We start from the raw sequence: 27,360 nt of genomic DNA on the forward strand, positions 1-27,360 counted from the left end.
TGTCAGGCATACACCCTTATTTTTATACTATAATACCAGGAAAATTCCTGAAGTATACTGCTTTCAAAAATAGTTGGGTATCATCATGGTTAATAGCACCTGTTTCAGGAGTCATACTTCTACAGTTATCACGTGTTATCTTTGTGATTTTGTGCAATCTGTTTCAGCTATCAAAGTCTCCAGTTCATATATATAAGGCAAGAATGTAAAAGTCATCTACACATTTGAGAATTTCTTTTATGATTGATCTGATGTAATCCATGTAAAATAATCAGCACATAGTCTAACACTAGTATGTACTCAAAAGTTATTGCTATAAACCAATTGTATATATGAATCCTGTTTGTAAAACAGATGAATTACTATATGTTCCCTAAAATGAATATTTCTGATAAATAAAAACTAGAAAAAGTTTTATTATTTCACAACACAAATATCTAAATATCTATTCTGTCAAGCCCTATAAGAGCTAACAAAAGTTCATAGATGGAAACTAGATTATGAATGAATATATCTAAAATATCTAAAACAGTGATTGTTGGTGTATGACTAAGAATAGTATTTTAAAATATCTACTTGGTCATACTAGTTTTCAATTCTTAAACATGTAGGAGGAGATTCTGAAGAGAGAATTGAACAGGAAGGGTATAAATTCCTATCCCAACTATTCTCTACTAAACTGAAGGATATTACACATTTTAGTCCTATAACACTGCAAAGCCTTTGAATACAAAAGCCCCTGGTGCATGAAATGATTGATGATGATACTTCTGATGCTGTAAAGTTGTAATCTGTCTCTTTTTCAAATTGGATGCCAAGACGACTAATAAATTCTCTAACACTAGTGAAAAAGGCCTGTGGCATGTAGAGGGTCAGACAGAAGAGAATAGATTCCTATTCTGAGCTTGCTAAAGTACAAGTCCAAAATCCCTTATCCATAAAGTGTTTTTCTTAAGGTTATTGCAATTTCTTTTAGCAGCTAAACTGAACATGAATGATGAAAGGATATTATAGTCTTTTGTCTGTAGTCATTTTGGTGAATATCCATACTGATATATTTGACTGGAAAGTGCCATTATTGGTTCCATTGGATGTGTTGAACAGAATGCATTCTGTGTACTACATTGCTTTTAATTGTGAAAAAAAAAGCTAAATAATGAAATATATCAGGATTTGAGGGTTCTAGAAGAATAGTTCTTGAAACCCCTAGAGTTGATTGTCTCTTCCAAATTTTATGTTCCCAATTTTCATACCTCCCTATGTATCTGTGAGTTTTCTAAATATGTTCTAAGTATGAATATATTATACATATATGCTAAATCAAGTTTTTATGTAGAATCTTATAAAAGACAAACATATAGAAGTAAAGAATAGAATAGAGGTTAACAGGGACTATAGGTGAGTGGGGAAGTTATCGGTTAAAGAGTACAAAATTCCAGACAGATTGGGGAATAAGTTCAAGAGATCTATTTATTATACAACATGATGACCATAGTAATTATTGTTTGTATGTTTGAAATATATTGAATTCCTGAAAATTGTTGAGACTAGATTATAAATGTCCTCACCAAAGAAAAATATAAGTATGTGAGATAAAACACAGATTATTTTATGTATTATGAAACACAATAATAAATTGCTTTTCAAAAGATTTATGTCATTGTTTTTTCTATTTTAACTATTAACAAATTTTCTTTTCTGGGTTTCTATCAGAGCAGAAATATTCAAAAGTACTGTTGAGTTTGCATCTTGTCTTTTCTAACAAATTAACTCATATCATTTGCCCCCAAATAATTTTGTACCCCATTGATTCATAAAAATCTCATTGTATTTAAAGTCAACATCAATTTCTCATCTTCATTATTTAAAGTTATTTAAAAACTATTTTGATACACCTTATTATTGGTGTTTTCATTTATGATTAATATTTTTCAATAAGATTCACTGCAAATATTTAGTTAGAAAATAAATTTTAAAAATAAATTGTTCATTTTTCCTTAATGTTATATTTTGTAATTTCTGCTTAAACTTTAGTTAAAAATTCACTGATAAAATTTTTACTTTTATTGATGAAAAAAGTCAAATTACTGGAATATTCTTTTGTACATAATATGAAATGATATATATTTTTCCTCTAATAATTAAAGTTCAAGTAGACTTTTTTACTCTTGATTTAGTTTTACTTATTTTGTTAAATATCTAAATTAACTAAATTAGGATAAGCAATGCTACTAGACAATCTTCAATACCAATTTTGATCAAAAGGAAATTGTTCACGTTAAACAATATGTTGAAAGCAAAAAAAAATCCACATGATGGTTTAGATAGAAGAAGTATCAGGATGGATTCTCTAAATACCTCATTTATTTAAACTCTACAAAATTTCAAGCATATTTGCCTATATTTAACGACATATTCAAGAGCTTTATTTCTGTATTATCATTTCTGAAACCTTGACTAGTATAAAGTCACATACCAATGCCACCATACTGAATGTTAAATGCTTATATTTTGTTTTAGTGTCTAATAATCAATTTATTTCACTGATTTTTTAATAGGAAATATTTTATAGTTTCATGTAAGCCTTAGTATAGTAAAATATGTAACACACAATTTGAGATGTTTAAATTTTTAAATTTCTAAATTAATTTAAGGAAAACTGACATATATGAGGTTCAATATACAAATATTTATATTATTTATTTTATCAGAAAATTTAGTAGGTGTTATACAGATCCTATTAATTTTGTGCCAAATATTAAACTCGTAAAGGGTAATATCTCTTTAATTATTTTTGAATTTATTAATATAGAAACATCTTTTTCCTATCAATAAATATAAAAATTCACAAATCTTTTGTATAGTCATTTAATTTCTCAACAATATTTTGAATGTGTCTTATTTCACTTGAGTAGTTTAGTTTTCTAAGTAAATAGATTTTCTGTGAAATTTTGTTACCACTTTCTGTTCTATATCTATTTGAGTATTTGAGTATCAATGTATTGTACTGATTATTAGAGCTTATATTTTGTTAAAAAGATAACAAAATTGTCTCTATTTTGGCTTAAGTTAGAAAGACTAACATTATGTATGGCAAAGGATTCTAAATTTAAGGATATGTTTTATGCTGAAAAAACCCTGTAGAAAAGATTGAGTAAATTAAAAAAAAAAAAAAGATGAACAGGATATACATCATGATACTGTGTCATTACCCCTTAGTAACTTAGTGCTGCTATTTAAATAGCAGGATTAGGTTTCTGATGGGTTTAGTTGGTTATGTTTTATAGATTAATTTGTATTTTGTTCATTGTTATAACAGATGAAATATTTTTGGTGTTTTGCACCTGAATTAGGAGAACTTCATACAATTTTGATGGTTATTTTCTTTTGATGTATTGTAAAATATTCCTTAAAGTTCAGTGGGATAGTTTTGGACCCATGATCACATTAAAAATCTACAGCTTAGGGCTGGGGTTGTGGCTCAGCAGTAGAGCCCTTGCCTAGCATATGGGTTTGATCCTAAGCACCATGTAAAAATAAATAAATAAATAATATTAAGGTTTTGTGTCCAACTACAACTAAAAAAATATATTTTAAAAAAATCTAATGCTCAGCTGGGTGCTGTGGTGCACACCTGTAATCCCTGCAGCTGGGGAGGTTGAGGCAGGAGGATCTTGAGTTCAAAGGCAGCCTCGGCAATGACATGGCGCTAAGTAACTCAGTGAGATCCTGTCTCTAAATAAAGTACCAAATAGAGCTGGGGATATGTCCAATACCCCTGAGTTCAATCCCCAGTATGAAAAAAAAAATCTACTTGTTAATTCCAAATTATATTGGGAATGAATATAAGTATACAGAATAGAAATTGCATATAAAAATAAAACTTAAGTTATATATACAAATGTAATATAAATGGTATACATGCTGGACTATCAACTATGTTCAAAAAATATAACAATATATAAAATACAAATGATTTCCAGCTTATATAAAGCATACATTTCAATTATTTTATAACTGTTCAGATAATCTTTCTATCAGAACATAGTTAAATTTTATAATTGGTTTGTGTGTGCTGAAATAATATTTTTTGTATAAATATACATATATATATGTATACATGTATGTATATATGAAAACACATATCTGTATACATTCATAATTATGCACACAAAAGGGAAAATTTATAGCTTTCTGAATATAGAGATATATAGGTATATATAGCTTGAGATAGAGATTTTCATAATCCAACAATCTGTTAAAATTTGATATGTAAATGATTGCTGTTTCTTGCATGGTTTTTGCCTTATAGACAATTAAGTCTGCATATTATGTCATTCAATAATTTAGACTTTAAAGCTACTTTTTAAAATATATGAGAATACTCATACATTGAGCAAAAGAACACTTATATATTGAGCAAAAGAATGCCATGATAATAATTTTAAGTGATCTCACAGAAGTTAAGAAAAAACTCTGACAATTAACTACAGAATCTCAGTTTATACTTGAAACACATGAATTAAAAATCAAAATAATATAAATAGCCCTTGAAACCAACTACACCCCTTCATTTCCTGTTGTTCAAATTTAAAAACCTGAAAATCTTCTTTTTCCATAGCTAATTTGAGTTGAGTTTATCTGGTTTAACATCAGAACTCTTCTTAGTCAACTGGCTATACAACATGTGAAACCCCTTTGTAATTAAGATAACTATATAATTTATCATCTAAGCTGGGATATTTTTGAGAATGAAAGGATATGCTATTAGTTATTTTTACTTGAATATAAGCATAATCCCAAGCTGTTCAGCGGAAACTTGAATGGCTGTCCATGCTACCTGTCATCAGAGGAGTTGAACATTCTTTGTCAATTTGATATTTTGCCACCAGCTCCAACAATATCATTGCATGTAACTAAGCATAGATGAGTACAAGTAGAAATTACCTAACACTAAGAAGTAATACAAATTAACTAACAAATGAGACCATTCTTGTGTGCTTCCTATTTTCTCTTCCTTCATCTTGAAAATTTAAGTCAGTATTTTGTCTGATAAACTTCATTGGCTGTTAAAATTCCATACCAAGACTTTGTCAGCTAAACTTTGTTCCAGTAGATAGTTCCTTTATACAGAGGTGGGATAGAATACCTTTAAGATTTGTTCCAAAGCTGAGAATCTTTTTAACAAATTGTATTGCATAGGATAAAATCACTCTGAAATTAAACAAAAGAAAACTATACAACAGGAATTGATAATGTGATAATTTATGTTAAATCAAGTATAATGGGACAGTATAACTTTATACAAAAAAAATGGAGAAACATAATAACTGAACAATCAAATTTATTATGAAAGTGGGAAATTCTTGTATTCTATAGAGTACACTGACTGCAGTTAACAACAGTTTATTCTGTGTTTTAAAAGAGCTAGAAGAGAGGTTTTTGAATGATTCTAACAAAGAAATGATAAATATTTGATGTAATTAATATGCTAATTGTTCAGATTTGATCATTGCACATTGTATAATATCAAAATATGGAAATGTGCCTAGGAATATGTACAATAATTTTTATGTCAGCTTTTAAAAAAGTTTATTTTATGTAAAAAAAATCTTTTAAATACACACACACACACACACACACACACACATATATATATATATATATATATATATATATATATATATATATTCAATCTTAGAATAACTCTTTTAATTTGTTAAGGGACCATTCACATAGGTATAAACCTGTTACCTCTAGGGCTGGAAAATGCTGTGGTTTTACTTAAATCTTCCTAAAAGTTTTATGTATTGTTGCTATTAGCATTACCACTTTGCAGACTAGTATATCTGGAGAAAATTGAGCAACCTGCTCCAAGTACTTTCATTAGTGAGTCAAAGAAATTGATTTCAAAGCTTACACTTATAAACAAATTCATTCATCCAGTAATTGTTTATCAGGCAACTTCCTCGGGCCAAATCATTGTACTCAGTAGCAAGAACATGATTGGGACTGGTGGTCAGAACTGGTGATTAAAATTGCTTTCTGAATAAAATGGGAGGTATACCATGTATCATATAATTTTGCCATGTAGATATCATAGTTTTGTATGTTATAAGAAATCCATGAATCACTTATACAATTAGTTCAATATATGTTCACATATTTCTGCATATCTCTGGATAGATAGAGATAAGTTACTACCTAATAATTATTTAATTGAAAATATGGTATTAGACTGATTTAAGAATAAACTATAAAATAATAGAAGGGGATTTTCTTACTAGAGTGGCTGTGATGAAGAAGTTTTCATTCTTTTGTAACCTGAAGATTGAAAAAGTACTATACAGATAAATCTTTTGTGTATGATTGTGTATTTGGAAGTGGGAGGGGTGGGATTTAGATAAGACAGATAAAAACAGAATTTTCTATGTAGCTGGACCATGGGAAGAAGTGTGGGATAAAGATAAAATTCTTATAAAGAATGTCCTTTTTGTTATTTTGCTATTCGTTTGTTTCCTTGCCAATACAGCTTGCCTTTCTTGTTAATTTCATTAGAGGTAAGAATCAATGTATAGCTCCTTCAATAGGATGCCAAACCTGAGTAAATCATTTTAGATATAAAGGTAGGGTGTGACAATGCTCATTGTTCACCTAAGCACCACATTAGAGCTCTGCACTTAGAAACTCACAGAGGGTTCCTAAACTGTATGTGGATATACAACCATTTTTTTTTGTCTTTTTCAAAGAAGACTTCCCCAGAAAATATTTATAATAAAATACAAAAGTAACTTTACAAGTATATTTAATAATCTTATACAACATAGTCCCTGAGCTGCTGAGTTCTCCTTTCAAAATACATAAATATATATATAAATATATAATATTTAAGAATATAAAATACATTTAATATAAAATATAAATTTATACATAGATTTATAAATAATAACTTTATAAGCATAGATTTATGGATATAAATTAGTATTATGTGAAGTATGAATACATGATATTTAAGACTATACAATGTTTAAGAATTTTGTATAGAAAGGATATAGAATTTAAATATATATGAGAGGATTCCTATATTGGGGGAGTTTTTTGTTTCTAACTTTTGACAGTTTCTGCTTGTTGAAAAAATTAGGTATTAATTAGAGAAGAGAGATACATTTAAAAAATCACTGTAATGGAGGAGGAGGCAGAAAATAATTCATGTAGGCTTGTTTGGTTTTACTCTGTTTTGAAGGATTTGATAATGACTGGATCTAATCATAAACTGAGATTCCAAGATTGTTCATTAAGTGAAAAGAAATACCATGTGAATTATTTGTCATAAATGATAAATTATACTGAAAAAAATTGCGTCTTGAAACTATAATTGGAATAAATCAATTACTTCTAAGTAATGAATAGTTCAAAGGAATAACTGGTAAATACGTCCACTCTATGTGACCATCTTCTTAAATTTTCTAATTCACATGTTTTTTTTCTATTTTTTAAAAAAGAGAGAAAAACAAGGATCTTTTGCTTCTTTATAATAACTGACTGTTTTTGTAGGGTTTCAGATGGATAATATGAAAACTAAGGTAAGAGACATTAGCCTTTATTCTTCAAAAATAACCTTTAAATTTTGAGACTTTTATTCCAAATTTTCTTATTATCGGTACTTGGAAGTCTCCCTGTGAAAATCCATGGAGGATTTTTCCTCCTCTTTAAGCATCTATTATTAACCTTTCTCTGATTTCTTGCCTGAAAGCTTATTAACCACAATACACACTGTGGTTCATTTTTAAATACATTCAATGACTCAGCTCATTTTTCTTTTCTAATACAAATTAGAAGTAGATTATTGGCAATTTCCAGTTATTGCGCTTTGTCAAATCCCTCATTGACTATAATTTGTTAAATTTTCACTTTAAATGTTGATAGATTGAGGAGGACTAGAAAAATAGTACACTGATTGTTATATTACAGGAAGATGATGAACAAAGAGTGGTTTACAGACACAAAGTGAGTTGTGAGTCTAAATTGTATATATAAGCTGCTGTAGTTAACTTATTAAAACCATATGTAGAAGAAATACTATATGCATGATATATAATTTTATACAGTTACATTATTTCTCAATGTTATCAATAATGTATTCAGCATTTTTCAATGAATATGTTTGTCTTGGAGACTTATAAATACTTAAAACTAACCCAAATAGTTCTTATCATTACTATGTGGAGAGCATGATAATATTTTCTATGTCTATCTAGGAAAATTTAAATTAATTTAGAACCTAGGAAAGTTATATCTAGTGCTAAGAATATAGCAGTTCTTTGATAAATATATTTGAAATTGAATTGAATTAAACTGAATCATAATAACAACATAACAATCTGAATTTCATTTCCTAGAGCAAAAATATTAATAATATTTTGGCTTCCCAATCATTCATTCACCGATTAACCCAAGGTGTATTTATTGAGCAACCATTATCTATAGAGAAAGCAGATTGAAATTTGGGGAACATTATGTAAGATAATGCCCTTATGCAAAAAGTACTGATAAAGTCAAAAAAAGAAATAGACCTAAAGCATAAAAAGGCATATTACAGCAAAAGGAAACATGCTCTAAATATTCATTCTCTGTGTGCACATGGGCCTTAAAGAATTAGGGTTGAAACTCTCTTAATTGAAGTGAAAGTCATTAGTTAAAACTATTGTAATAAAATAGTTACAGTTGAAAAGCTAGGTGTCAGTTATTCACCATTCAACAAATATTTAGCCATCTCTAATAAAAGCTTATGTTTTCTATTCTGTTTAAAATTGCTTTACCAAGTCTAGTTAAATAGCCAAGCATTATTTACTAATTCTATTACTTCATTGTTATCCAAAATATTGTTTATTCCTTTAAATTTTCTTGTTTTAGGTTATTTTAGCTTCTTAATTATCAAAGAGACTTGGCTAATGTTTCTGTAGACTATGAATGGCATTAGTCTAATGTTTGAAATTTCCACACATTTAACACCTAAATTATCCAAAAACTTAAAATTATTATTAGAAAATTAAATAAGATCTATTATAAATTGATTTATTTCTTTACCTGATTTATTTTCTACTTCTGGACCAAATTCTGATTTTTTTAATGAAACCTTTCGGATTAAACCATAGTGATGCAATTTCAGTAGTGTAAGAAGATAAAAATTTTTAGGTTATCAACCCATTCATTTAATAATATAATTGGCCTATTTCTAAAGATTCAATGGCTCCATGGATGATTTAATCTCGAATCTCAAGCTCTCTGTGGAAGTTCCCAGGCATATTGCATAATCTAATCCGTCTCACATTAATTTAATTCAGAAATTTGCTTTCCTATTTTCCTTCCTTTCTAATTTTGAGTTATTTCTCTTTGAACATTTTTTAATATTTAATTTTTAGTTATAGGTGGACACAATATTTTTATTTTATTTTACTTTTATGTGGTGCTGTGAGTAAAATCCAGTGCCTCATGCATGCTAGGCAAGCGCTGTACCTCTGAACCACAAGTCTCTTCCAATCAACACAAGTTATCCCTATCATTGTTCATCTCTTTTCTATAAATGCATAATCATAGGAAGAAAAGGTCTTAAAAGATCTATGTTCTGCTCTCATATTCTGTGGATTATTTTGAATCAAAATTATTTAAAAATCCAGTGTTGGTTTGATTCATTTCTAGAGAGATTTAAACTATTCATTTTTAATAAGTAAATGCGACTAAGCCAGACAATGTAAAGAACACAAATAGTATTAATCCTTCAAGTAAGAAAGATGCTACAAAATGTGTAAGATGTTACAAAATGTGTAAGACATGGCTATAGATTTCAGAGTATCTTTATTTTTATTAGGATCACTTAAGCCTGCACTTTAAGCCTTACTTATAAGTGTTTCATCAAAATTATAAAAGACACAAAAATAGGAGAAAAGGTATTACATATATGCCCAGAGGAGATGAACAAAAATTCATTTTTGAAAAATATTTTATTGAAACACATGGAATTTCAATGAGGGAAAAGTAAGCAAGTGTTGATTAGCCTATGATTTGATACAGCCTTACAGGGGACCATGTGGGACATAAGAAAAGGTGTGGATACACGGCAGATTAAAACTAATTTGTTGAAGCAAGGAGGCAAAAGAGAGATTTCCTTAATTATGAAAAGTGTTGGACAAAATTGCTGAGCTTAAAACATAGCTAAATATGTACCACTGATGGTGAAGAATAAAGATGCTAATCCCCTCTAGACAGTACATATATGCAAACATAAAACAAAAATAATAATCTATTACATGTCTATCAGGGTTATAGTCTTTGTGTAATATAAAGACCAAGCAATGTAACTGAGGCAGAGTATCTAGCAACATTATTTAGTAAAGCCCACATTCTTAAATATCCAAACCTCTTTCTCAGATGAAGACAATCACAGCTAATAAAAACATTGTAAGAAAACTCAATTAGCACGGAAGTGTATGGTTTATATTGTTTGTCACCCAGGAGCCTCAAGGAGCACGTATTTCTTCCCAGTATCCCAGGGCCCTCTTCACAGAACACCTTATCATGAGTCATTCCTGGATAAGTTAGCTTCCACTACTTGGTACTGGTAATCACAATCCTGGTAGTTATGGTAATAATGGCTTTGTCTTTCTTTGTGTTTAACAACTAAATATATGCATTTGTATACAATGTAATTTATGTTCATCTCTTTCTTAGGAGAATAGAGTTATTATTTGTGTACATTTTTGGTCATTTGTTTGTTTTGTTAATGTTGTTCACATTTATCTGCACATTTATTTATGATGGGGATCATCTTAATCATTATAGCTTCTAATATTGTTTCACTGTATTCCCCATTTGTTTCTAGATTTTTCTGTCTCTTTTCTGGTTCCCTGTCTCTCTTCATCTACTGGAACTTACAGATATATTAGTAAAAACATACCTTTCTTTCCTCCCTATCTTTGACTTCTCTATTGTGTATTTCATCTTTTTTTTTCTCTTTCTCTCTCTCTTGAATTCAGTATAATTTTTAGGTCAGTTGATGAATTTCCTTTTAACTGTGTTGAAATCTTGATTAAAAACACTTTGATTAAAAACACTCATCAATTATTATTTTATTTCATAACTCTTTAACTCCTACTAGATTATTTTTTTATCTGCTATGTCACTTTCCTGAATTTATTGATTTGGGCAGGTATGTTCAACTACTTTTGAGAGAGAGAGAGAGAGAGAGAGAGAGAGAGAGAGAGAGAGAGAGAGATTTTAATATATATATATATATATATATATATATATATATATATATATATTTTTTTTTTTTTTTTTTTAGTTTTCAGCGGACGCAGCATCTTTGCTTGTATGTGGTGCTGAGAATCGAACCCAGGCCGCACGCATGCCAGGCGACCGTGCTACTGCTTGAGCCACATCCCCAGCCCATTTTTTTTTTAAAGAACATTATCTTAGGCTTAATGACCTTAGTTGCTCAGAGTCTGTGACAGATACTTTTATTATTTGAAATATGTGAGGAACAGTCTGACATCTGTTTTATGTTGTTTGTATTTTTGTTTTCTCACTTGTGATGTCTTTTTTCCCATGTGCTTAGTTGCCCTATCCTGTGTTCTGCTCATTGTCATGTTCTACTGCCTGTAAGAATTCCCCAAATCCTGCTGCGAAGGTGTGAGGCTGTCTTCCTAAAGGAAGAATTTGCATTTATTCTTGTCAAATACTTGAGGAAGTACAAATGCAGGAACAAATTTTAAAATTCATAAAATTACTTTATGATTTTGTCAATATTATGGATGACACCCTATTTTTATTTCCATTATATAGCTTATGATCCACGAGATAAAACATATATTATAATATACCTATATAACCATATCTACATATAAGTCATCTAAATTAAGGCTTCTTTTAAAATTATTCCACTTTACATATACTTATAGTATAGGTAAATCTCTTTGCTTTTTGCCTCTATTCTATGCATTTTTATTTCTTAAATGTACATATCTGTACTAAAATTTTGGTGTCATTTTATCAATTAGCACCTTAGAATAATTTTGAGATACAATGTTTATGTGTGCATGCCACACTGAAATAATTAGATTCAAATGGAAATCATTTCTGTACATTAGACTTTAATTCATTATTTGTAGTTGAGTTTTTGAAAATGTACTCTATTAGTATTTGATATTTTTTTAAAAAAATTAAAAAGCTATTGCTTTTTATCAAATAAATATCTTTTCAGTATTCATTGTATGATTTTATCCATGGAATGTTGTTATAAAAATAGCTAAATCTCTTTTGTTGACTGTTTTAATATAAGCTTTCAACATAAGTTGAGTATTTGCTGGTCTTTACTTTTGTGTTTACAATTTTTCAGCTGTTTATGCTCACATCATAAAGTGAATTTTCTCTTTCTTAATGTCTTCATGCTATATATTCTTCTTCAATTTATTCTTTAGAAAATTTACCTCTTTCTCTAAATATGTTTGTCACATTTTAAACAATCCTACAATGTTCATCTATTTCCCTTATGCATTTAAACATTTATCTTTTCTCATTATATCATATAGCTTAAAGTTTTATTTCAACATAATAAATTGTTTTCTATGCTATAATGTTGATTTTCTAAGGATTAAGGGTAAGTTTGCTTGATTTAAAATACATGCATACTAATTCCTGAATGTATTTAATTTATTGAGCATATGGCATGTGTCTGACAATGCTGAGTTTGGGTACAGTGATTAAAAAACAAACAAACAAAATCAACAAAACAATGTTTGCCTGTACTAGATTGCAGGTGCCATAAACAGTATTCATCTATGAAGATTTTTTTTCAATTTTAAACTTTCACTTTATGAATTTATAGAATGTCTTTTATATAATATTTCATCCTAAAACTATTACTATATATAAATTATTATTTTATCCTCATTTTTATTCTAACTAAAATAAAACTATGAAAATTTACATATATTTTAATAACAAATTATATAAATGATGAGAAATTATTTCTTGTGTATTTAAACATTCTAAAATGAATAAAAGATCTTATTTCCTAAAGTGATTTCATGAATAGAATTTTTTCCATGTAACTAACAGATGTTGTATTTGGCAGTGGGATAATAAGGATAAATAATACTATGTAATTTTTCCCAAATAGTTTGTAATATTATGAAAGAAAGGCAAATGGAAACAGATTTATTTACTTGAAATAATAAATTTCATGAGCCCCAAACTCAAACTTCTAGGTACTAAGCTTGGCATATGTATATTACCTCTAAAATCCGTGGTCAATGCCTCTGACAGTTTGGCTCATATGTAGACTAGTTTGTCAATAAATATTAAAAACACACAAACTTTGAGATGTATGTACTTAACTATATTGGATTAAATTGATTATAAAGTTTAGGTTCACATGTTGAGAACCTTGTCCACTTGATGAACTACTTAGATATGACATATTTGAGGGAACATTTAACAGAATTACATTTCATAGTTGTCATGGTTGATTTTGGTTAATTTGAATGGTTTAAGGATATTTGGATAATTTTAAAAACTGTTTATTCTTAGTGCTTTTGTGGGCATTGAGCCCGTTCCTCTTCTGCTGAAAGAGAAAACCAAGTTTTCTTTTTTTTTTTTAATTGTTGTTGCTGTTTTGTTTGTTTTGTTTTGTTTTGCTTTGTTTAGATGAGAATGATTGGACTGCCCTTGGTGGTCTGAGATTGCTTCTAGAGAAGACTGGCATTGAGTTGAGTGCATGGAAGGAATAGGAATAGAGAAGATTCACCCTCAGTGTGGAGATCGAGCATCCACTTTGCTTTGCAGTTGAATGGAAGAAAGACATGAAGATAAAACTAATATTCTCTCTCTTCTGGGCAGTGTGCTATTTTTCTTCTGTCTTTGTACTCCATGGTTCCAAAAACCTTCTGGGATCTTGAACTTTTGGCCTTTGAGAATTACACTAGAGTCTTTGTTAGTTCTGGGGCCTTTGGCTGTGGAGTGAGCCAGGCTCCAAGCTTTCCTATTCTCTAGGTTATAGGTAGTTTATTATGAAACTTATCAGCCTCTGTATTCAAGAGAGCCAATTCCCCTAGTAGGTTCCTTTTCATATATTTCTATATATGTCATATTGATTCTCTCTGAAGAATTTTGATTAAAACAATTGTCAACTGAGATTTTACTGTCCTAGTATAAGAAACGTGGTTTAAAAACAGAAGTAATACTAGCTGAGAGGAGAATAATATTTCTTAGCAATAGGGTCTTCAATTCCCAATCACCTCCATGTCAATGGGAAGCTTGACACTATATCCCAAATGGATATAAATTCAGCTTCATTTAGCTATTTTACTATTCTTGACGCAAGTGAAGTATATATCTTTCATGGAAGAGTAATGTAAGTTAATATCCTCCTTCATTCATATGTGATTACACATATAATGTAGGATTTGGTACTACAAATAGTATTGAACCCTATATTTACTATTTTTCTTCATATGATCTTCAGTGTTGCCATATAATACTGGAGTTAATCTTTCCTTACATGTTTTATGCCCCAGCAGTGTTTCATTTCCGTGACATTATTAAATAAGAAAGGGTTACTTGAACACAATCACTTCCAGAGCATGACAATCTGATAACTAAGATATCTACTACGTGACTAATGGATGGGTACATATACAACATGGATACATTACACAAAGAAATAATACATATCTCCAGTTGGGCTCAGAAGGACAGCATAGATTGCAACATGATTTTCTGAATGGCATACAATTTTAAATTTATGAATGAGTTATTTATGGATTTTTTTATTTAAAATATTTGGGCCACAGGTCACCATGGTTAACTGACAGTGTGGAAAGAGAATATGCAAATATAAAATACACATACAGAAATACACACACACATATAATGTAAAACAGTAAAGTCTAATTTTATATATAAATATAATATATATAATTATATGTAAAATTATAATTTACTATATATTACATGCATTTTTACAAAAATTGGCCTCTCCTTAAAACGTTCTTAGAAAAGGGAAATTTGAATAGAATTTCTTATTTTGTAAATCCGAGTGAAAAATCAAGAGGAATAGATTTTATCAAGATAAAAAGAGTTGAAAAATAATTATCACAGGCAATGAATGAGAGGAAGGAGAAGACTCCAATTAAATTCATGTTTAGAATGTATTCCAAAAGCGATGGTTAAAAATTTTATTGTGATATTATAAGTTACTCTCATGTACCTATAAAGAATCTAGAGGAATCTTAAACATTATAATCACATTTAAAATAACTGCTGCTTCCAATTTTTCCCCTTGTCATCCACAGCATAAGTTTTGATTTTGCAATATAATTTTATCAAGTTGAAGAGCATAGTCTCCAATATCCTAATTTAACATTAGCCACTAGACAGCTAATTTTCTCATATATATTTTCTTTCAGTAAGATTTTTCACTATTGTCATCAGACACAGTAAGCACATGTTCATGTGATTTAATTCATGTGTAATATATTCTGTTATATTACTGCCAAAATAATGCACATATTATCCAATGAAATATTGTTAGAACAAGTTAGATTTCTCTTAATAGTGATTATTTTTCAATTGTAATATTGGCCATGTAGTATCAAATACTATTGACCTGTGTGTTTTCTGAATTATAATATCCCCTGGGTGTTTAGTAATTAATTTCATTTACAAATTAAAGCAATAATAACAAAATGTTTCAACATTTAATTAGGTATACTTTAGAAGTGGTATTTAAAAGGCTGATGAGAAAACAAACAATAACACCAAAATATAGTTTGGATTAAGTAATAAAAATTTCAGAAAACATAATAATAATAATATATATCCACAAAAATAGCACTCAAACTTGTTTATAGAAATTTTCATTAGAGAATAATGAAAACATCAACATGGATAAATAGGTTTGTCAGAGTATGTTTAATATACACATACGTTCTCTCAAAATGTGAGGTTCTAGATTTGATATATTTAATTAATTTGATCACAATGTACACATATAATGATATGTTATAAGAGAGACAAGAAGAAAGTTTCTAGAAATATGCATTTACATTGGAATTCAGATTTGAAGATATGGGTAAAGTATGTTGTTGTTGTTGTTTGTCTTAGAATTTGTTATCATTTTTTTCTTACTTTCAAATATTTTAAAATATAGTGAAAGTAATTTTTGAACTATAAGATAATTTATATATAAAATTTATATGATAAAATTTTGAGTTCTATAAATATGATACGATAAAAGTAGAGCTATTACACTATTAGCTTTCTAGGACTGCAGAATAAATTTATCATCAGTGTCGAATCATTCTAAACCCTTTATGGAAAGAGTTTGTGTTTCCTTTTCGTATAAATGGCTTTCTATGTGTCTTTGTTTTATCTTTACTGCAAACATGATTATATTTTGTCTCCAGGTTTCTAATACTCCTCAAATCAGCTTAGGGTCCATGACCTCATTTTAATTAACTAATGACATTTACAATCTCTTTATTTCCAAAGAAGGTCATATTTCGAGGTACTTGAGTTTGGGAATTAAACTTTTGAATTTTGAATGTTTGAGTCGTATGGTTTGAATGTGCCTTCCAAAAAGCCTGCATCACAATTGTAAGCCCCAGTGCTACACTATTGGGAGGTTTGACCTGATCTATGTCCCAGTGGGTGACCTGATCTATTTTTTCAGACACAGAAAAGTAACACTCTCATCTTCTGGGCCTACCAGAAATTAAAGGGCAGAGGGGTGGGAGGGAAAAGGAGGGGTCAGGGGATTAGAAAGGATGGTGGAATCAGGAATTGGTGTCAACATCCTTTACATACAACCAGAGATGTGAAAAATTGTGCTGAGTATGTGTAATAAGAATTGTAATGCATTCTGCTGTTATTTGTTTCTTTTTTTTTTAATCAATTTAAAAATGGAAAACAAAACAACAACAACAAAATAAGAGAAATTAGCAATGTCCTGACCCACTTGAACTTAAGGTAAGTGTGGCCTGTCACTTGGCCTTGGACTTCTGTGCCTTTGGAAACACTTGCAATCCCTTGCTATCCCTGTTTCTGAACCAACTTTAGAGCATTCTTTCATTTTATCTTTTTTTGAGGGATAATGTATATTCAGACAGACAGAATTCTTTCCCATTCCCCAGAATCCTGGAAATCTGTCAGCCTTTTTGTTTTTTTTTTTTGTTTCCTTTCATATCTGCTCCCATCAGTCAAAGCTGGTGATAATTCTGCTGAAGATGTTGATTGATTCCGTGGTTATGTGATAGATTACTTCAGCAAACTACTGTAAATACTTGTGGTGCTTGTGTGTTTTTGCAGTATGGATAGATAGATTAAAAATTTCTGAACCTTTGGGTGGGATTATGAACTGAAATCAATTTTCATGCATGTATGTGTTTGTTAAGATGAACCCAACCACTACATACAACTTTCAAGCTCGAACAATAATATAAGAAGAATTTCTAAATTTTCAAGTTCTGTTTCCTTTTTTTTTAAATATTTCATTGCAAATGTACCATTGTCTTCTGTAATTTACTATAAATGATAAGGGAAAACTAGACAGCATTTTCAGCATTTCAATAGTAATCTCCTAGTTAAATATTCAAGTTCATCACTTGTAAATTTTATTTTCCATCCAATGAGACTGGTAATGATTGGCCTGAAGAGCTATTAATTTTAAATGATGCCTAGAGTTCATAATACGTCCAAGATTTTATGAAATCTACTCTATCACTTGAACCATATGATCCAGAAAGTCCCATGATTCTTGAAAAAAAGAGTGGTAGATACAGATGCTATTTAGAGATTTTGAAAGGTGTGTACAGGTGAATCATAACATATGCCTTTAGAATGTTAGAACAGAACCATGTTATCATTTGTACATAATGCCTCTTCTTTTGGAAAATAAAAAAAAGGATTTGCTTCTCTACACTATGTCATTAGAGAGTGAACATTTAACTATAGACATACATGACCATATGACCTGAGATGTCTTTATGAACTGGGTGTTTTTTGACCCGCCAAACCATAAACTTTGATGCACCTAATAGCAGTTTGTAATTAAATGGAAATGGGATATATGAGATAAGCTTTAAGTAGGTCCAAAAGGAGCAAGCAAATTAATTACATGTAAAAAATTCTGTTCTTAAATAATAATGGCTCTCATCCCTAATAATCTGCCTTCTGACTCCCAGCCTTGATCAGTCACCTTAGGGTACAGAATTTCCCTACTATCAGGTGACAGAGGAAGATAAACTCCAGTCTCATTTATGAATTATTCTGTGCAATATGTAGCTTTCCCAAGGATGTGCAGAGCTATAGGCTTTCACTGAACATTCCTGAGGGGCAGTGATGAGTGCACCTGGATGTTCATTTTTCCTAGAAGAAGAAATATCCAGATGTGTTATGATATACAAATTGAAATTCTCAGGAATTTCAAAGAAATATGATAGGAAAGAGATGACAAAAGGTCTTGGGGAGATGTATATGGATAGAATTTTATAAACAGGTGTAAAGTAGAAAGATAATTGTGTCCTGTTTGAGAACTCCCAAAGGATAACTTCAATAGAGGAAATTTTTTAATAATCAGATGGATAAAATTATTTGTTCTGTGGATATCAGTCAACCATTTTTCCCCAGCTATGCTTATTCTTGCCCAATGGGTCATGAACAAAGTGGCTAACATAGCAGGGATGGAGGTTATTCAAAGGATCCACAACATCTACTTAATGAGTATGTCTTGGCTGTAGTCACTGCTGAGAATCTTATATGCCAGCAACAGAGAACAATGTTTAGTTTCCAATATGACACCATTCTTCAGTATTAACTATCAACCATCTGATGACAGGTAGTTGGTCAACCAACCAAACAATAGGTTGGTAGGACCACTGCCATCAGGGAAGGCAGAGTTTTGTTTCTGGAATAGCTACTAACTCTGGATATAAGTTTGCCTTGCTTGCAAACAACGTTTCTTCCAAAACCTACCATTTGCAGACTTATAGAATGTTGAGCCACTGCCCTTGTATTGCACACATTTCAAAGCTAAAGCAATATGTAAATAATACTATTGTCATGGAATTTGATGATCAACCATCCCAAGCAACTGATTGGAGAGAAATATGAAATGGCCTTTTGAAAACTAAGTTGTGCAGGGTTTCTGTTCTGGCGACTAAAAGGCTCGGGGATCTCTCCAGTTGAACTGGGCTAACTGGGCTGCGCAAAATAACCACACAAGACACACAAATACCTTTTTATTTGGGGTTGCTGTGACTCTGACCTTAAGGGTCCACAGGAAGAGAGAGAGAGAGAGAGAGAGAGAGAGAGAGAGAGAGAGAGAGAGAGAGAATGCGCTGACCCCCTTTGTTGAGGAGAAGCTATTCAAATGAGGCAAGAGGTCAGGTTTCGGGGGCTGAGTCTATCTTCATGAGGTCCACTGTCAACAGGTTGACTGACAACTGGATAGGCCACAACCAAGGGCACAGTAAGAGAAGGAGACACACACAAGACACTTCCATGGAAGATTCTATCCTAAACAGGGCAAGGGGTTATATTATAAAGAAACAGGTGAGCATAGCGTCACTCATGGGCCGTAGCAAGACACACCCATGCAGGAGACACTGACCTTTGAACTCAAGAAGGGTGGGGAAAGCTCTGCCACATTTCTGTGACTGAGCACCTCAGTACCCAGCTGGGGAATGTGACTCAGTCACGAGTAAGGTTGGTCTCCCACAAAGTTGCAGTACTAGCTAGGTGGAAATATTGTACAGGACAGGGACAAGATTCACTGTAAGTCTGTATGTACTCTAAATAGGCAATCACTATGTGGTGCTGTTTCTTTCAGCCAGAATTCATGTATCTAGGAATCAAGGAGAGGAGGGATACCTTGCCTCAATTTTTGCTTCAGGTCTTAGTTCTAAAAAGAGGAGTGTTTCCATCAGAGGACACAGCAACTATTTCATGGAATTAAAATTTAAGACTGATTTCAGTCACTTTCTAGTTGCCCATACTCTGAACCAAAAGCCAAAGAAGCAAGTTATTGGAACTTACTAAGGGTAATTAATGCTGATTATAAAGGAACCATCAGGTAAATGCTTCATGTTGGAGTTAAGAATAATTATGTCTGGAATGCAGATTTCTAATGTTATCTTTGGGTACTAGGAGTCACTAATGGCACAAATTCTTCAGAGGTGAAGTTTTGTGTCATCCCAACAGGCAAAACTAGGACAGCTGAGATACTTATTAAGGTCAAAGGGAATATACAAAAGGTAGTGGCAGAAGATAGTTATAAATATTAGCTATGATCACATGAATAGTTGTAGAAATAGAACTATAATTGTTAACATTTTCTCCATTTTTTATTATTAATATTTTGTGTGTATATATGTATGTATTTATAAAGAAAATATGTTTCATTTCCTTGTTATTTTATTCCCTTAAATAGAACATCAATTATATTAACTTCATTATAGTATTTAAATTATTTTAACTGTGCATCATTGTATTTAAGTTACTTCATTCAAAGGTTTTGCATTTTCTTCTGAAAAAAGAATTTGAGTGTTTTGAGCTATACATATGGTTGTTGCATCCTTTTGGGCTAAAGAATAACGTTGACTTTATCGTCTTTATTTGCAAATTATATATGGATTAGAAAGATTTGTAGAGGTACCAAATTGAAAAGAGGTAGACCATGTTAATGTCATATGTCAATATTGTTAAGACTATGATGAATAAATTTGTGATCAAACAGATGTCTAGATTTCACTGTGAATATATTTTTAGATGTGATATTTAATATTTAAGTCAGTAGGCTTTGAGAAAAACTGAATACATGCATCACATGAGTGAGCTTGATCTAAAAAAGTCAAAGACCTTCAGAGAAAAGATGGAGATCTCTCAACAGGCAAAGAATTCTTCCTTAACAGTACAACATAGAAATTCTGGCTGAGTATCTATCCTTCAATTCAAGAGTGCAATATCAATTCTTGCCAGAATTCCCAGTCTGTTGCCTGCCTTGAATATTTCAGACTTGCTAACCTCTACAATCCCATAAACCAATTACTCAGTTGCTTAAAATTTCTTAAAATGTTTCTCTCCCTGCATTTCTCTGAGTGTGTGCACTTATAAGCAGGGGCATGCACACACACATACACACACACACAAATGCATGTATACAGCTTTCTCTTGAGAACACTGACTAACGCATTTACAATACTTTAGACACATTCCTATAACACACCCCCTCAAACACATACACAAATGTGTAAAAAAATTTTATCATATACCAAATTATCAGCATATGAAAAAATAGAAGTTATATTTGTATACTTATGATGTTAGAGGTATATTGTTACTTATTTAGTCTATAAAGTTAAGATAATCAATTAAATAGAAGATAAGTTGAATTAAATCAGCACAGGTGAATAAGCCAAAGAATTGTAATTTAAGAAGTTTAGATGCAACAATATTCATGATTGTTGAATGATACAGTGCCAAGCCTGAAAGCAATGTTGTGCTGTGAGTTTAACTACTTGTGATCTGCAGTTCCCTTGGTATTTCTTAAGTGTGGGATCAAAGTCAGATAAAAAAATCAGAAAGTTGTTTATCTGTAGGGTATCTAATAAGTATTGCAAAAAGAAAACATTATGTATTAGGCCTTTTGTTTAATAAATGTATTTATGGTGTTTTGTAATAATCCAAGAATAAAAATGACCAAGACATACATTTTCTAAGTAAGCTAAAATAAGATATAAAATTATTCCTTCAAAGATAAAACTCCCACAATTAACATAATATGTCCCTTCTGTTTCACAAACAAGTCACAAAAATTCTGTTTATGCTTTGGTTTTTCTTAAAAGTTTTGTTTAAAAATGTTTTCTGCAAAGTTGAGTTCAAAGATACATTCTCAAGTTCTTTAGAATTTTCCTTTTATTTTAATTGAAGTCCAAAATTATACTATTTTCTCACACAGAAAAAAAAAAACTGTATTAAAATCATATTTCCACGAAATGTCAATGTCCGGAAATGTTTACTCAGTTACTATTTTATTTGTGCAAGGGATACTCTAAACTAACAGTTTTTAGCATTTAACAAGCAGGCAAACAAGTCCAACAGCTATCATGAAGTCACATCCTTATCTGAATGCCAATCAGAGGTCTTCATCTGCCCCCAAGGCTTATGGTGAATGACTGTGTGGTTATAAAGTCCTTTCTTTGCAGTGATTAATTTCACTAAGATATATTTCCAAAGAAGATACCATACTCATCATTTTTTTTTTAATTTTGGAAATTACACCTGACTTGACCTCATGAAAATGTGATTACGTGTTGAGAGAAATTAAGGCAAAATAAAAGGTAGACTTAAAAAATGCATTCATTTTGTAGAAAAAATGTCAAATGACATGTTGGGATGTTGTTAAGAAAATACTGTAGTTTGTGGTGAGCCGTTTCTTCGGACTGTGGTAGCCATTACAAGATGGCGCTGGCTCCGCTGTGGTCTGTAACAAACAACTCCTTATTTGGGAGAGTTGGCGCATGGTTTTTTAACACCCTATGAGAAAGCTCCACGTGGCAGCTTCGCATTGGGGCTTGAGATGCTTTATTAAGGCTGGGAGAGGCATCCGAGAGGTAGAAGAAGAAATATCAAGGACCTGAATAAACGGCTGAAAGAAGATTCCTGTTGTTGCGTCTTCCTTGCGGGCAAGGGGGTCGCGACAAGTGGTGCCGAAACCCGGGAACCAGAACTTTCAGTCGTCAGGGGTGGTGCACCGGATAGTCCCAGGTAAGTGGGACCCGCGACCAAAGCGGGGATAGTCCCAGTAAGTGGGATCCGCGACCAAAGCGGGGTCAGCTCCTCTACAAAGAAAGAGAGAGCCTCATATTTTATTGCAGCTGCAATGTGTACTTTCACTTTTGTTTTCTGTGTTTCTTTTGTCGTCTATGTCTTTTGTTTTCTGTGTTTCTTTTGTTGTTGTGTCATGGGTGCCGCATCTTCAAGTCCGCTTCTCCTGGCCCTAGATGGCCTGTTACGTTCCAAGGGCCTGGAAGTGAAGCATCGTACTTTACAGAGATTTTTACAGAAGATAGATATTGCTGCACCGTGGTTTGCATTTTCGGGCAGCCTTACCATACCTAGTTGGGATAAATTAGGCAAAGATCTTGACTTTGCTTCTGAGCAGGGCATATTAGAGGGCGGGGTGATACCCCTTTGGAGAATAGTCCGTAGTTGCCTCACAGAGGACAGATGTCATGACGCACTTACTAAAGGACAGGAAGTTCTAGAACAATTACATGAGGAGAAATCAGAGACGGCAGGAAGTGAGGTATCTCGGGAGGATGGAAGTGTGCGGAGCGTGAAACAGGGGAAGAGGCGATTGTATCCAGATCTCAGTGCGCTGCGCACACCCCCATGTGAAAGTGGGTCAGAGGAAGAGGAGAATGAGGAGGAGGAGCTTGGGAGGCTGTCTCGCCAGCTAGGGAGTTTAGCTGTAGGAGAAGGGAGCAAAGATAAGCAGGGGCTCAAGAAATGTGATCCTCCGGATCCACCGCCGTATGGTGGGGGTGTTTCGGGGAGAGCTTTCCATGCTCAAACATGGAAGGCTGTTCACGCTGAGATGGGTCTTGCTTATCCAGTTTTTCAGGACGATAATAGAGGAAGATTCCATGAGCCTTTAGATTTTAAAATTGTGAAGACCCTGGCGGAGTCTGTGCGCACTTATGGGGTGGATGCCGCCTTCACACTAACTCAGGTGGAGAGTCTGTCTAGATACTGTATGACTCCCTCTGATTGGGCTAGCCTTGTTCGGGCTTGTGTTTCCCCAGGTAAATATTTGGACTGGAGAACATTTGTGTTAGAGGGCGCAATAGAACAGGCCGCCCAAAACCATGCGGTGGGACAACCTCATTGGGATAAGGACATGCTTTTGGGGCAAGGTAGATTTGCTAATCAACAGACGGGATTCCCTCTTGAGGTATATGATCAAATTAATAACATTTGCATTCGGGCATGGAAGTCACTTCCAAACAGAGGAGAGGTATCTGGTAATTTGACCAAGATTATACAAGGCCCTACAGAACCCTTTTCAGACTTTGTAGCAAGGATGGTGGATGCCGCTGGAAAGATTTTTGGGGATCCTGATAGAGCCATGCCCCTTGTTAAGCAATTGGTCTTTGAGCAATGCACCAAGGAATGTAAAGCAGCAATCGCTCCTTATAAGAACAAAGGCATAGAAGCATGGATGAAGGTGTGTAGAGAAATTGGAGGACCTTTAACTAATGCAGGTCTTGCAGCTGCTGTCCTTCGGATTGCAAAAGGGGGCGGTCCTGCCGCCGGAACGTGCTTCCATTGTGGTCATCCAGATCTTACTTCCCCTCGTAGCCTCACTGAAGAGGCTAGAGCGGCCCTTATGACAGTAGAAGAAGCTATACAACATGCTACTTTATGCAGGCTCCAGAGTGATAAACCTTTCCAATTATGTGTGCTTGCCACTATGCGGCAGCCTACTGTTGAGCGTGCTCATCGCACCTTAAAGGAAACTTTACAAAAACAAAAGGGGGGAATAGGAGCTGAACATACTCCTAAAGAACGCCTGTCCTTAGCTCTCTTTACCATTAATTTTTTGAATTTGGATATTCACGGTCGCTCTGCGGCCGATAGACATGTGTCCCCTCAGCCCTCTGTGATTGGCTATGTTAAGTGGAAAGATGTTCTTACGGGCCAATGGAACGGCCCCGACCCCGTGCTGACATGGGCACGAGGATCTGTATGTGTTTTTCCCCAGGATCGCACGGAACCATTGTGGGTCCCTGAACGCCTGACAAGAAGAGTCTTGACGCCAGCTACTCAGCAACAAGAAATACCACAGCAATCCCGTGATGAGGATCTTCATTCTGCTGAGCGCTCTGGCTCTGGTGCTGGTGCCGATGACATGGACGACACCAATGCAGTGGTGGGCAGCGGCACGGGCTTGGCCAATGCCGATGCCGGTTCATGATTTAATGATTCCAGGAATGCCTCCCGTATCATTGGCGAATATTTGGCCGGAAATTGGTCCAGATAAAGCTATGATCATACAAGCTCTTGCAGCTTTAGAAAATGGCATCTCATCTCAAGTCTGGCTTGCGCAGATTAAACAGTAAATCTTTGACATGGTCGTTGTACCCCAAGTTTTATGAACATTGCACTGGGATCGACATGTCTTTCTTTGTTATTCTCTTAGTGTTGGAAAGCCCTTGCACTCTGCCGGCTTTACTGCCATTGCACGCAGATGGGTTTCCACACTAGTGCTTTTCTATCACCTTAAGACCCGTGCCTTTCTTTTAGGGTGTTATCAACTTGTTTGTCATTGTATTTCTATACAGCCACAGTTCAGCCTTAGCTATCCCCCTTCGTCCACCATCGTCACGATACAGGATGCGAGGCAAGGCACTGCACTTGAGTGATCCTTGAAGTGGACCTCAAGGAGAGCATGTCCTATTGCATGCGGGTTAGACGCGTCCACGCCCCGTCCCACGAAAAAAGGCGTCGGCTGATATGGACTCAGATCTGGGGAAGGGCCCTCCTTGGGGCTGAGCCATACTATGCAGCCACTTCTGCACAGTGGGATAGGACCTCTACTCTCTCCTGTGTTGTTCTTAGAAAACAAAAGGGGGAATTGTGGTGAGCCGTTTCTTCGGACTGTGGTAGCCATTACAAGATGGCGCTGGCTCCGCTGTGGTCTGTAACAAACAACTCCTTATTTGGGAGAGTTGGCGCATGGTTTTTTAACACCCTATGAGAAAGCTCCACGTGGCAGCTTCGCATTGGGGCTTGAGATGCTTTATTAAGGCTGGGAGAGGCATCCGAGAGGTAGAAGAAGAAATATCAAGGACCTGAATAAACGGCTGAAAGAAGATTCCTGTTGTTGCGTCTTCCTTGCGGGCAAGGGGGTCGCGACAGTAGTTCATTAATGAAAGTGTATAGTTGTACAATTTATGCTGTACTCATGTCAAAGTTAATCCTATATTTGCATTGTAAAGACATGGAATCTTTACTTATGCAACCAAGTGATGTGTCTAAATATACTATGCAATTATCTCTACACATTTTTCCCCTCAGAAATTGAGCACTACATTTAATGAGATGATGGGACACCTCTGTTTGATTTGGTGTTTAGTTCCCAACTACAACGGATAATCTTCTATATACAAAATGCTTGGAGGGAACATGATTTTAAATTATCAATAAATTCCACATTTATATCTATTTTTGAAAAATAGTGATTGTGAGGAAGTAAATGTAAAATGAAGAAAATTGAAATTCATGGTACATTTATGTCAATATACATGTATTTAAATGTGTAATAATATTTGCATATTAATCACAATATGAATCAAGAATTTAAAAATCTATTTTAAAGATTGAAAATTATTTTAATGTAAAAATAGTGAAACAAACAATGATATTCATAATTACTGAAAATACAAAAGCAAATAAAATAAATATGTAAATTCATATATTTATTTTTGAATTAAATGATTCTTTGATGTCAGATGATATGTTCAAATCAATATGAACTGACATAAAAAATAATTACTCCCCACATTTCATAATTTTTATTTTGTAAGAGTTATAAACAAAATACATCTGCCTCTAAACTTATTATATCTAAGAAATATTAGAATGAAATGATTTAGAGAAAAGAGTTTAAAAAATAATATTTTAGATAGTAAATTATGTCTTATGTAGGAAAATAGGTTTTTTTCAAACTTTGCTGTTAAAATTTAATTTCAAAATTAACTAATTATATTTTATACATAATAAAGTCTATGACTCATTTTAGTAAAATTATTCTGCATGAGCATTGTTATGTCAGTTATATTTACAGTTTCCTCATTGGTTATTTTTAAAATTATTTTTTACTTTTTATTTTATTTTAGTATGACTATGAAAAAAATGATTGCATGTGGGTTTCTTTTGTGATGGAATTATATTTCTTTTCTTAAATTTTTAATTTTTATTTAATTTAAATTTTTATATATGACAACAGAACACATTACAATTTATATTACACATATAGAGCACAATTTCTCATGCCTCTGGTTGTCCTTATTGGTCATTTTTGATAGTTAAATGTAATGTAAGATCATTTAAGATGTAAAGTTTAAATGTCATTTCTAAAGACATGAGCCATAGGTTTGGTTGGATTCTCATTTCACATTCTGAAAATTTGCACCATACCTAAAACATTCCAGTACACATATTATGAGTACTCTTAATTTCAACAGGTCCTTATTTCTGAGTTTGATAAAAATAGCCAGTGAACTATTAGTTTTACTATCA

This window comes from Spermophilus citellus, assembly GCF_964194105.1.
Source record: "Spermophilus citellus genome assembly, chromosome: 7".
Lineage (NCBI taxonomy): Eukaryota > Metazoa > Chordata > Mammalia > Rodentia > Sciuridae > Spermophilus > Spermophilus citellus.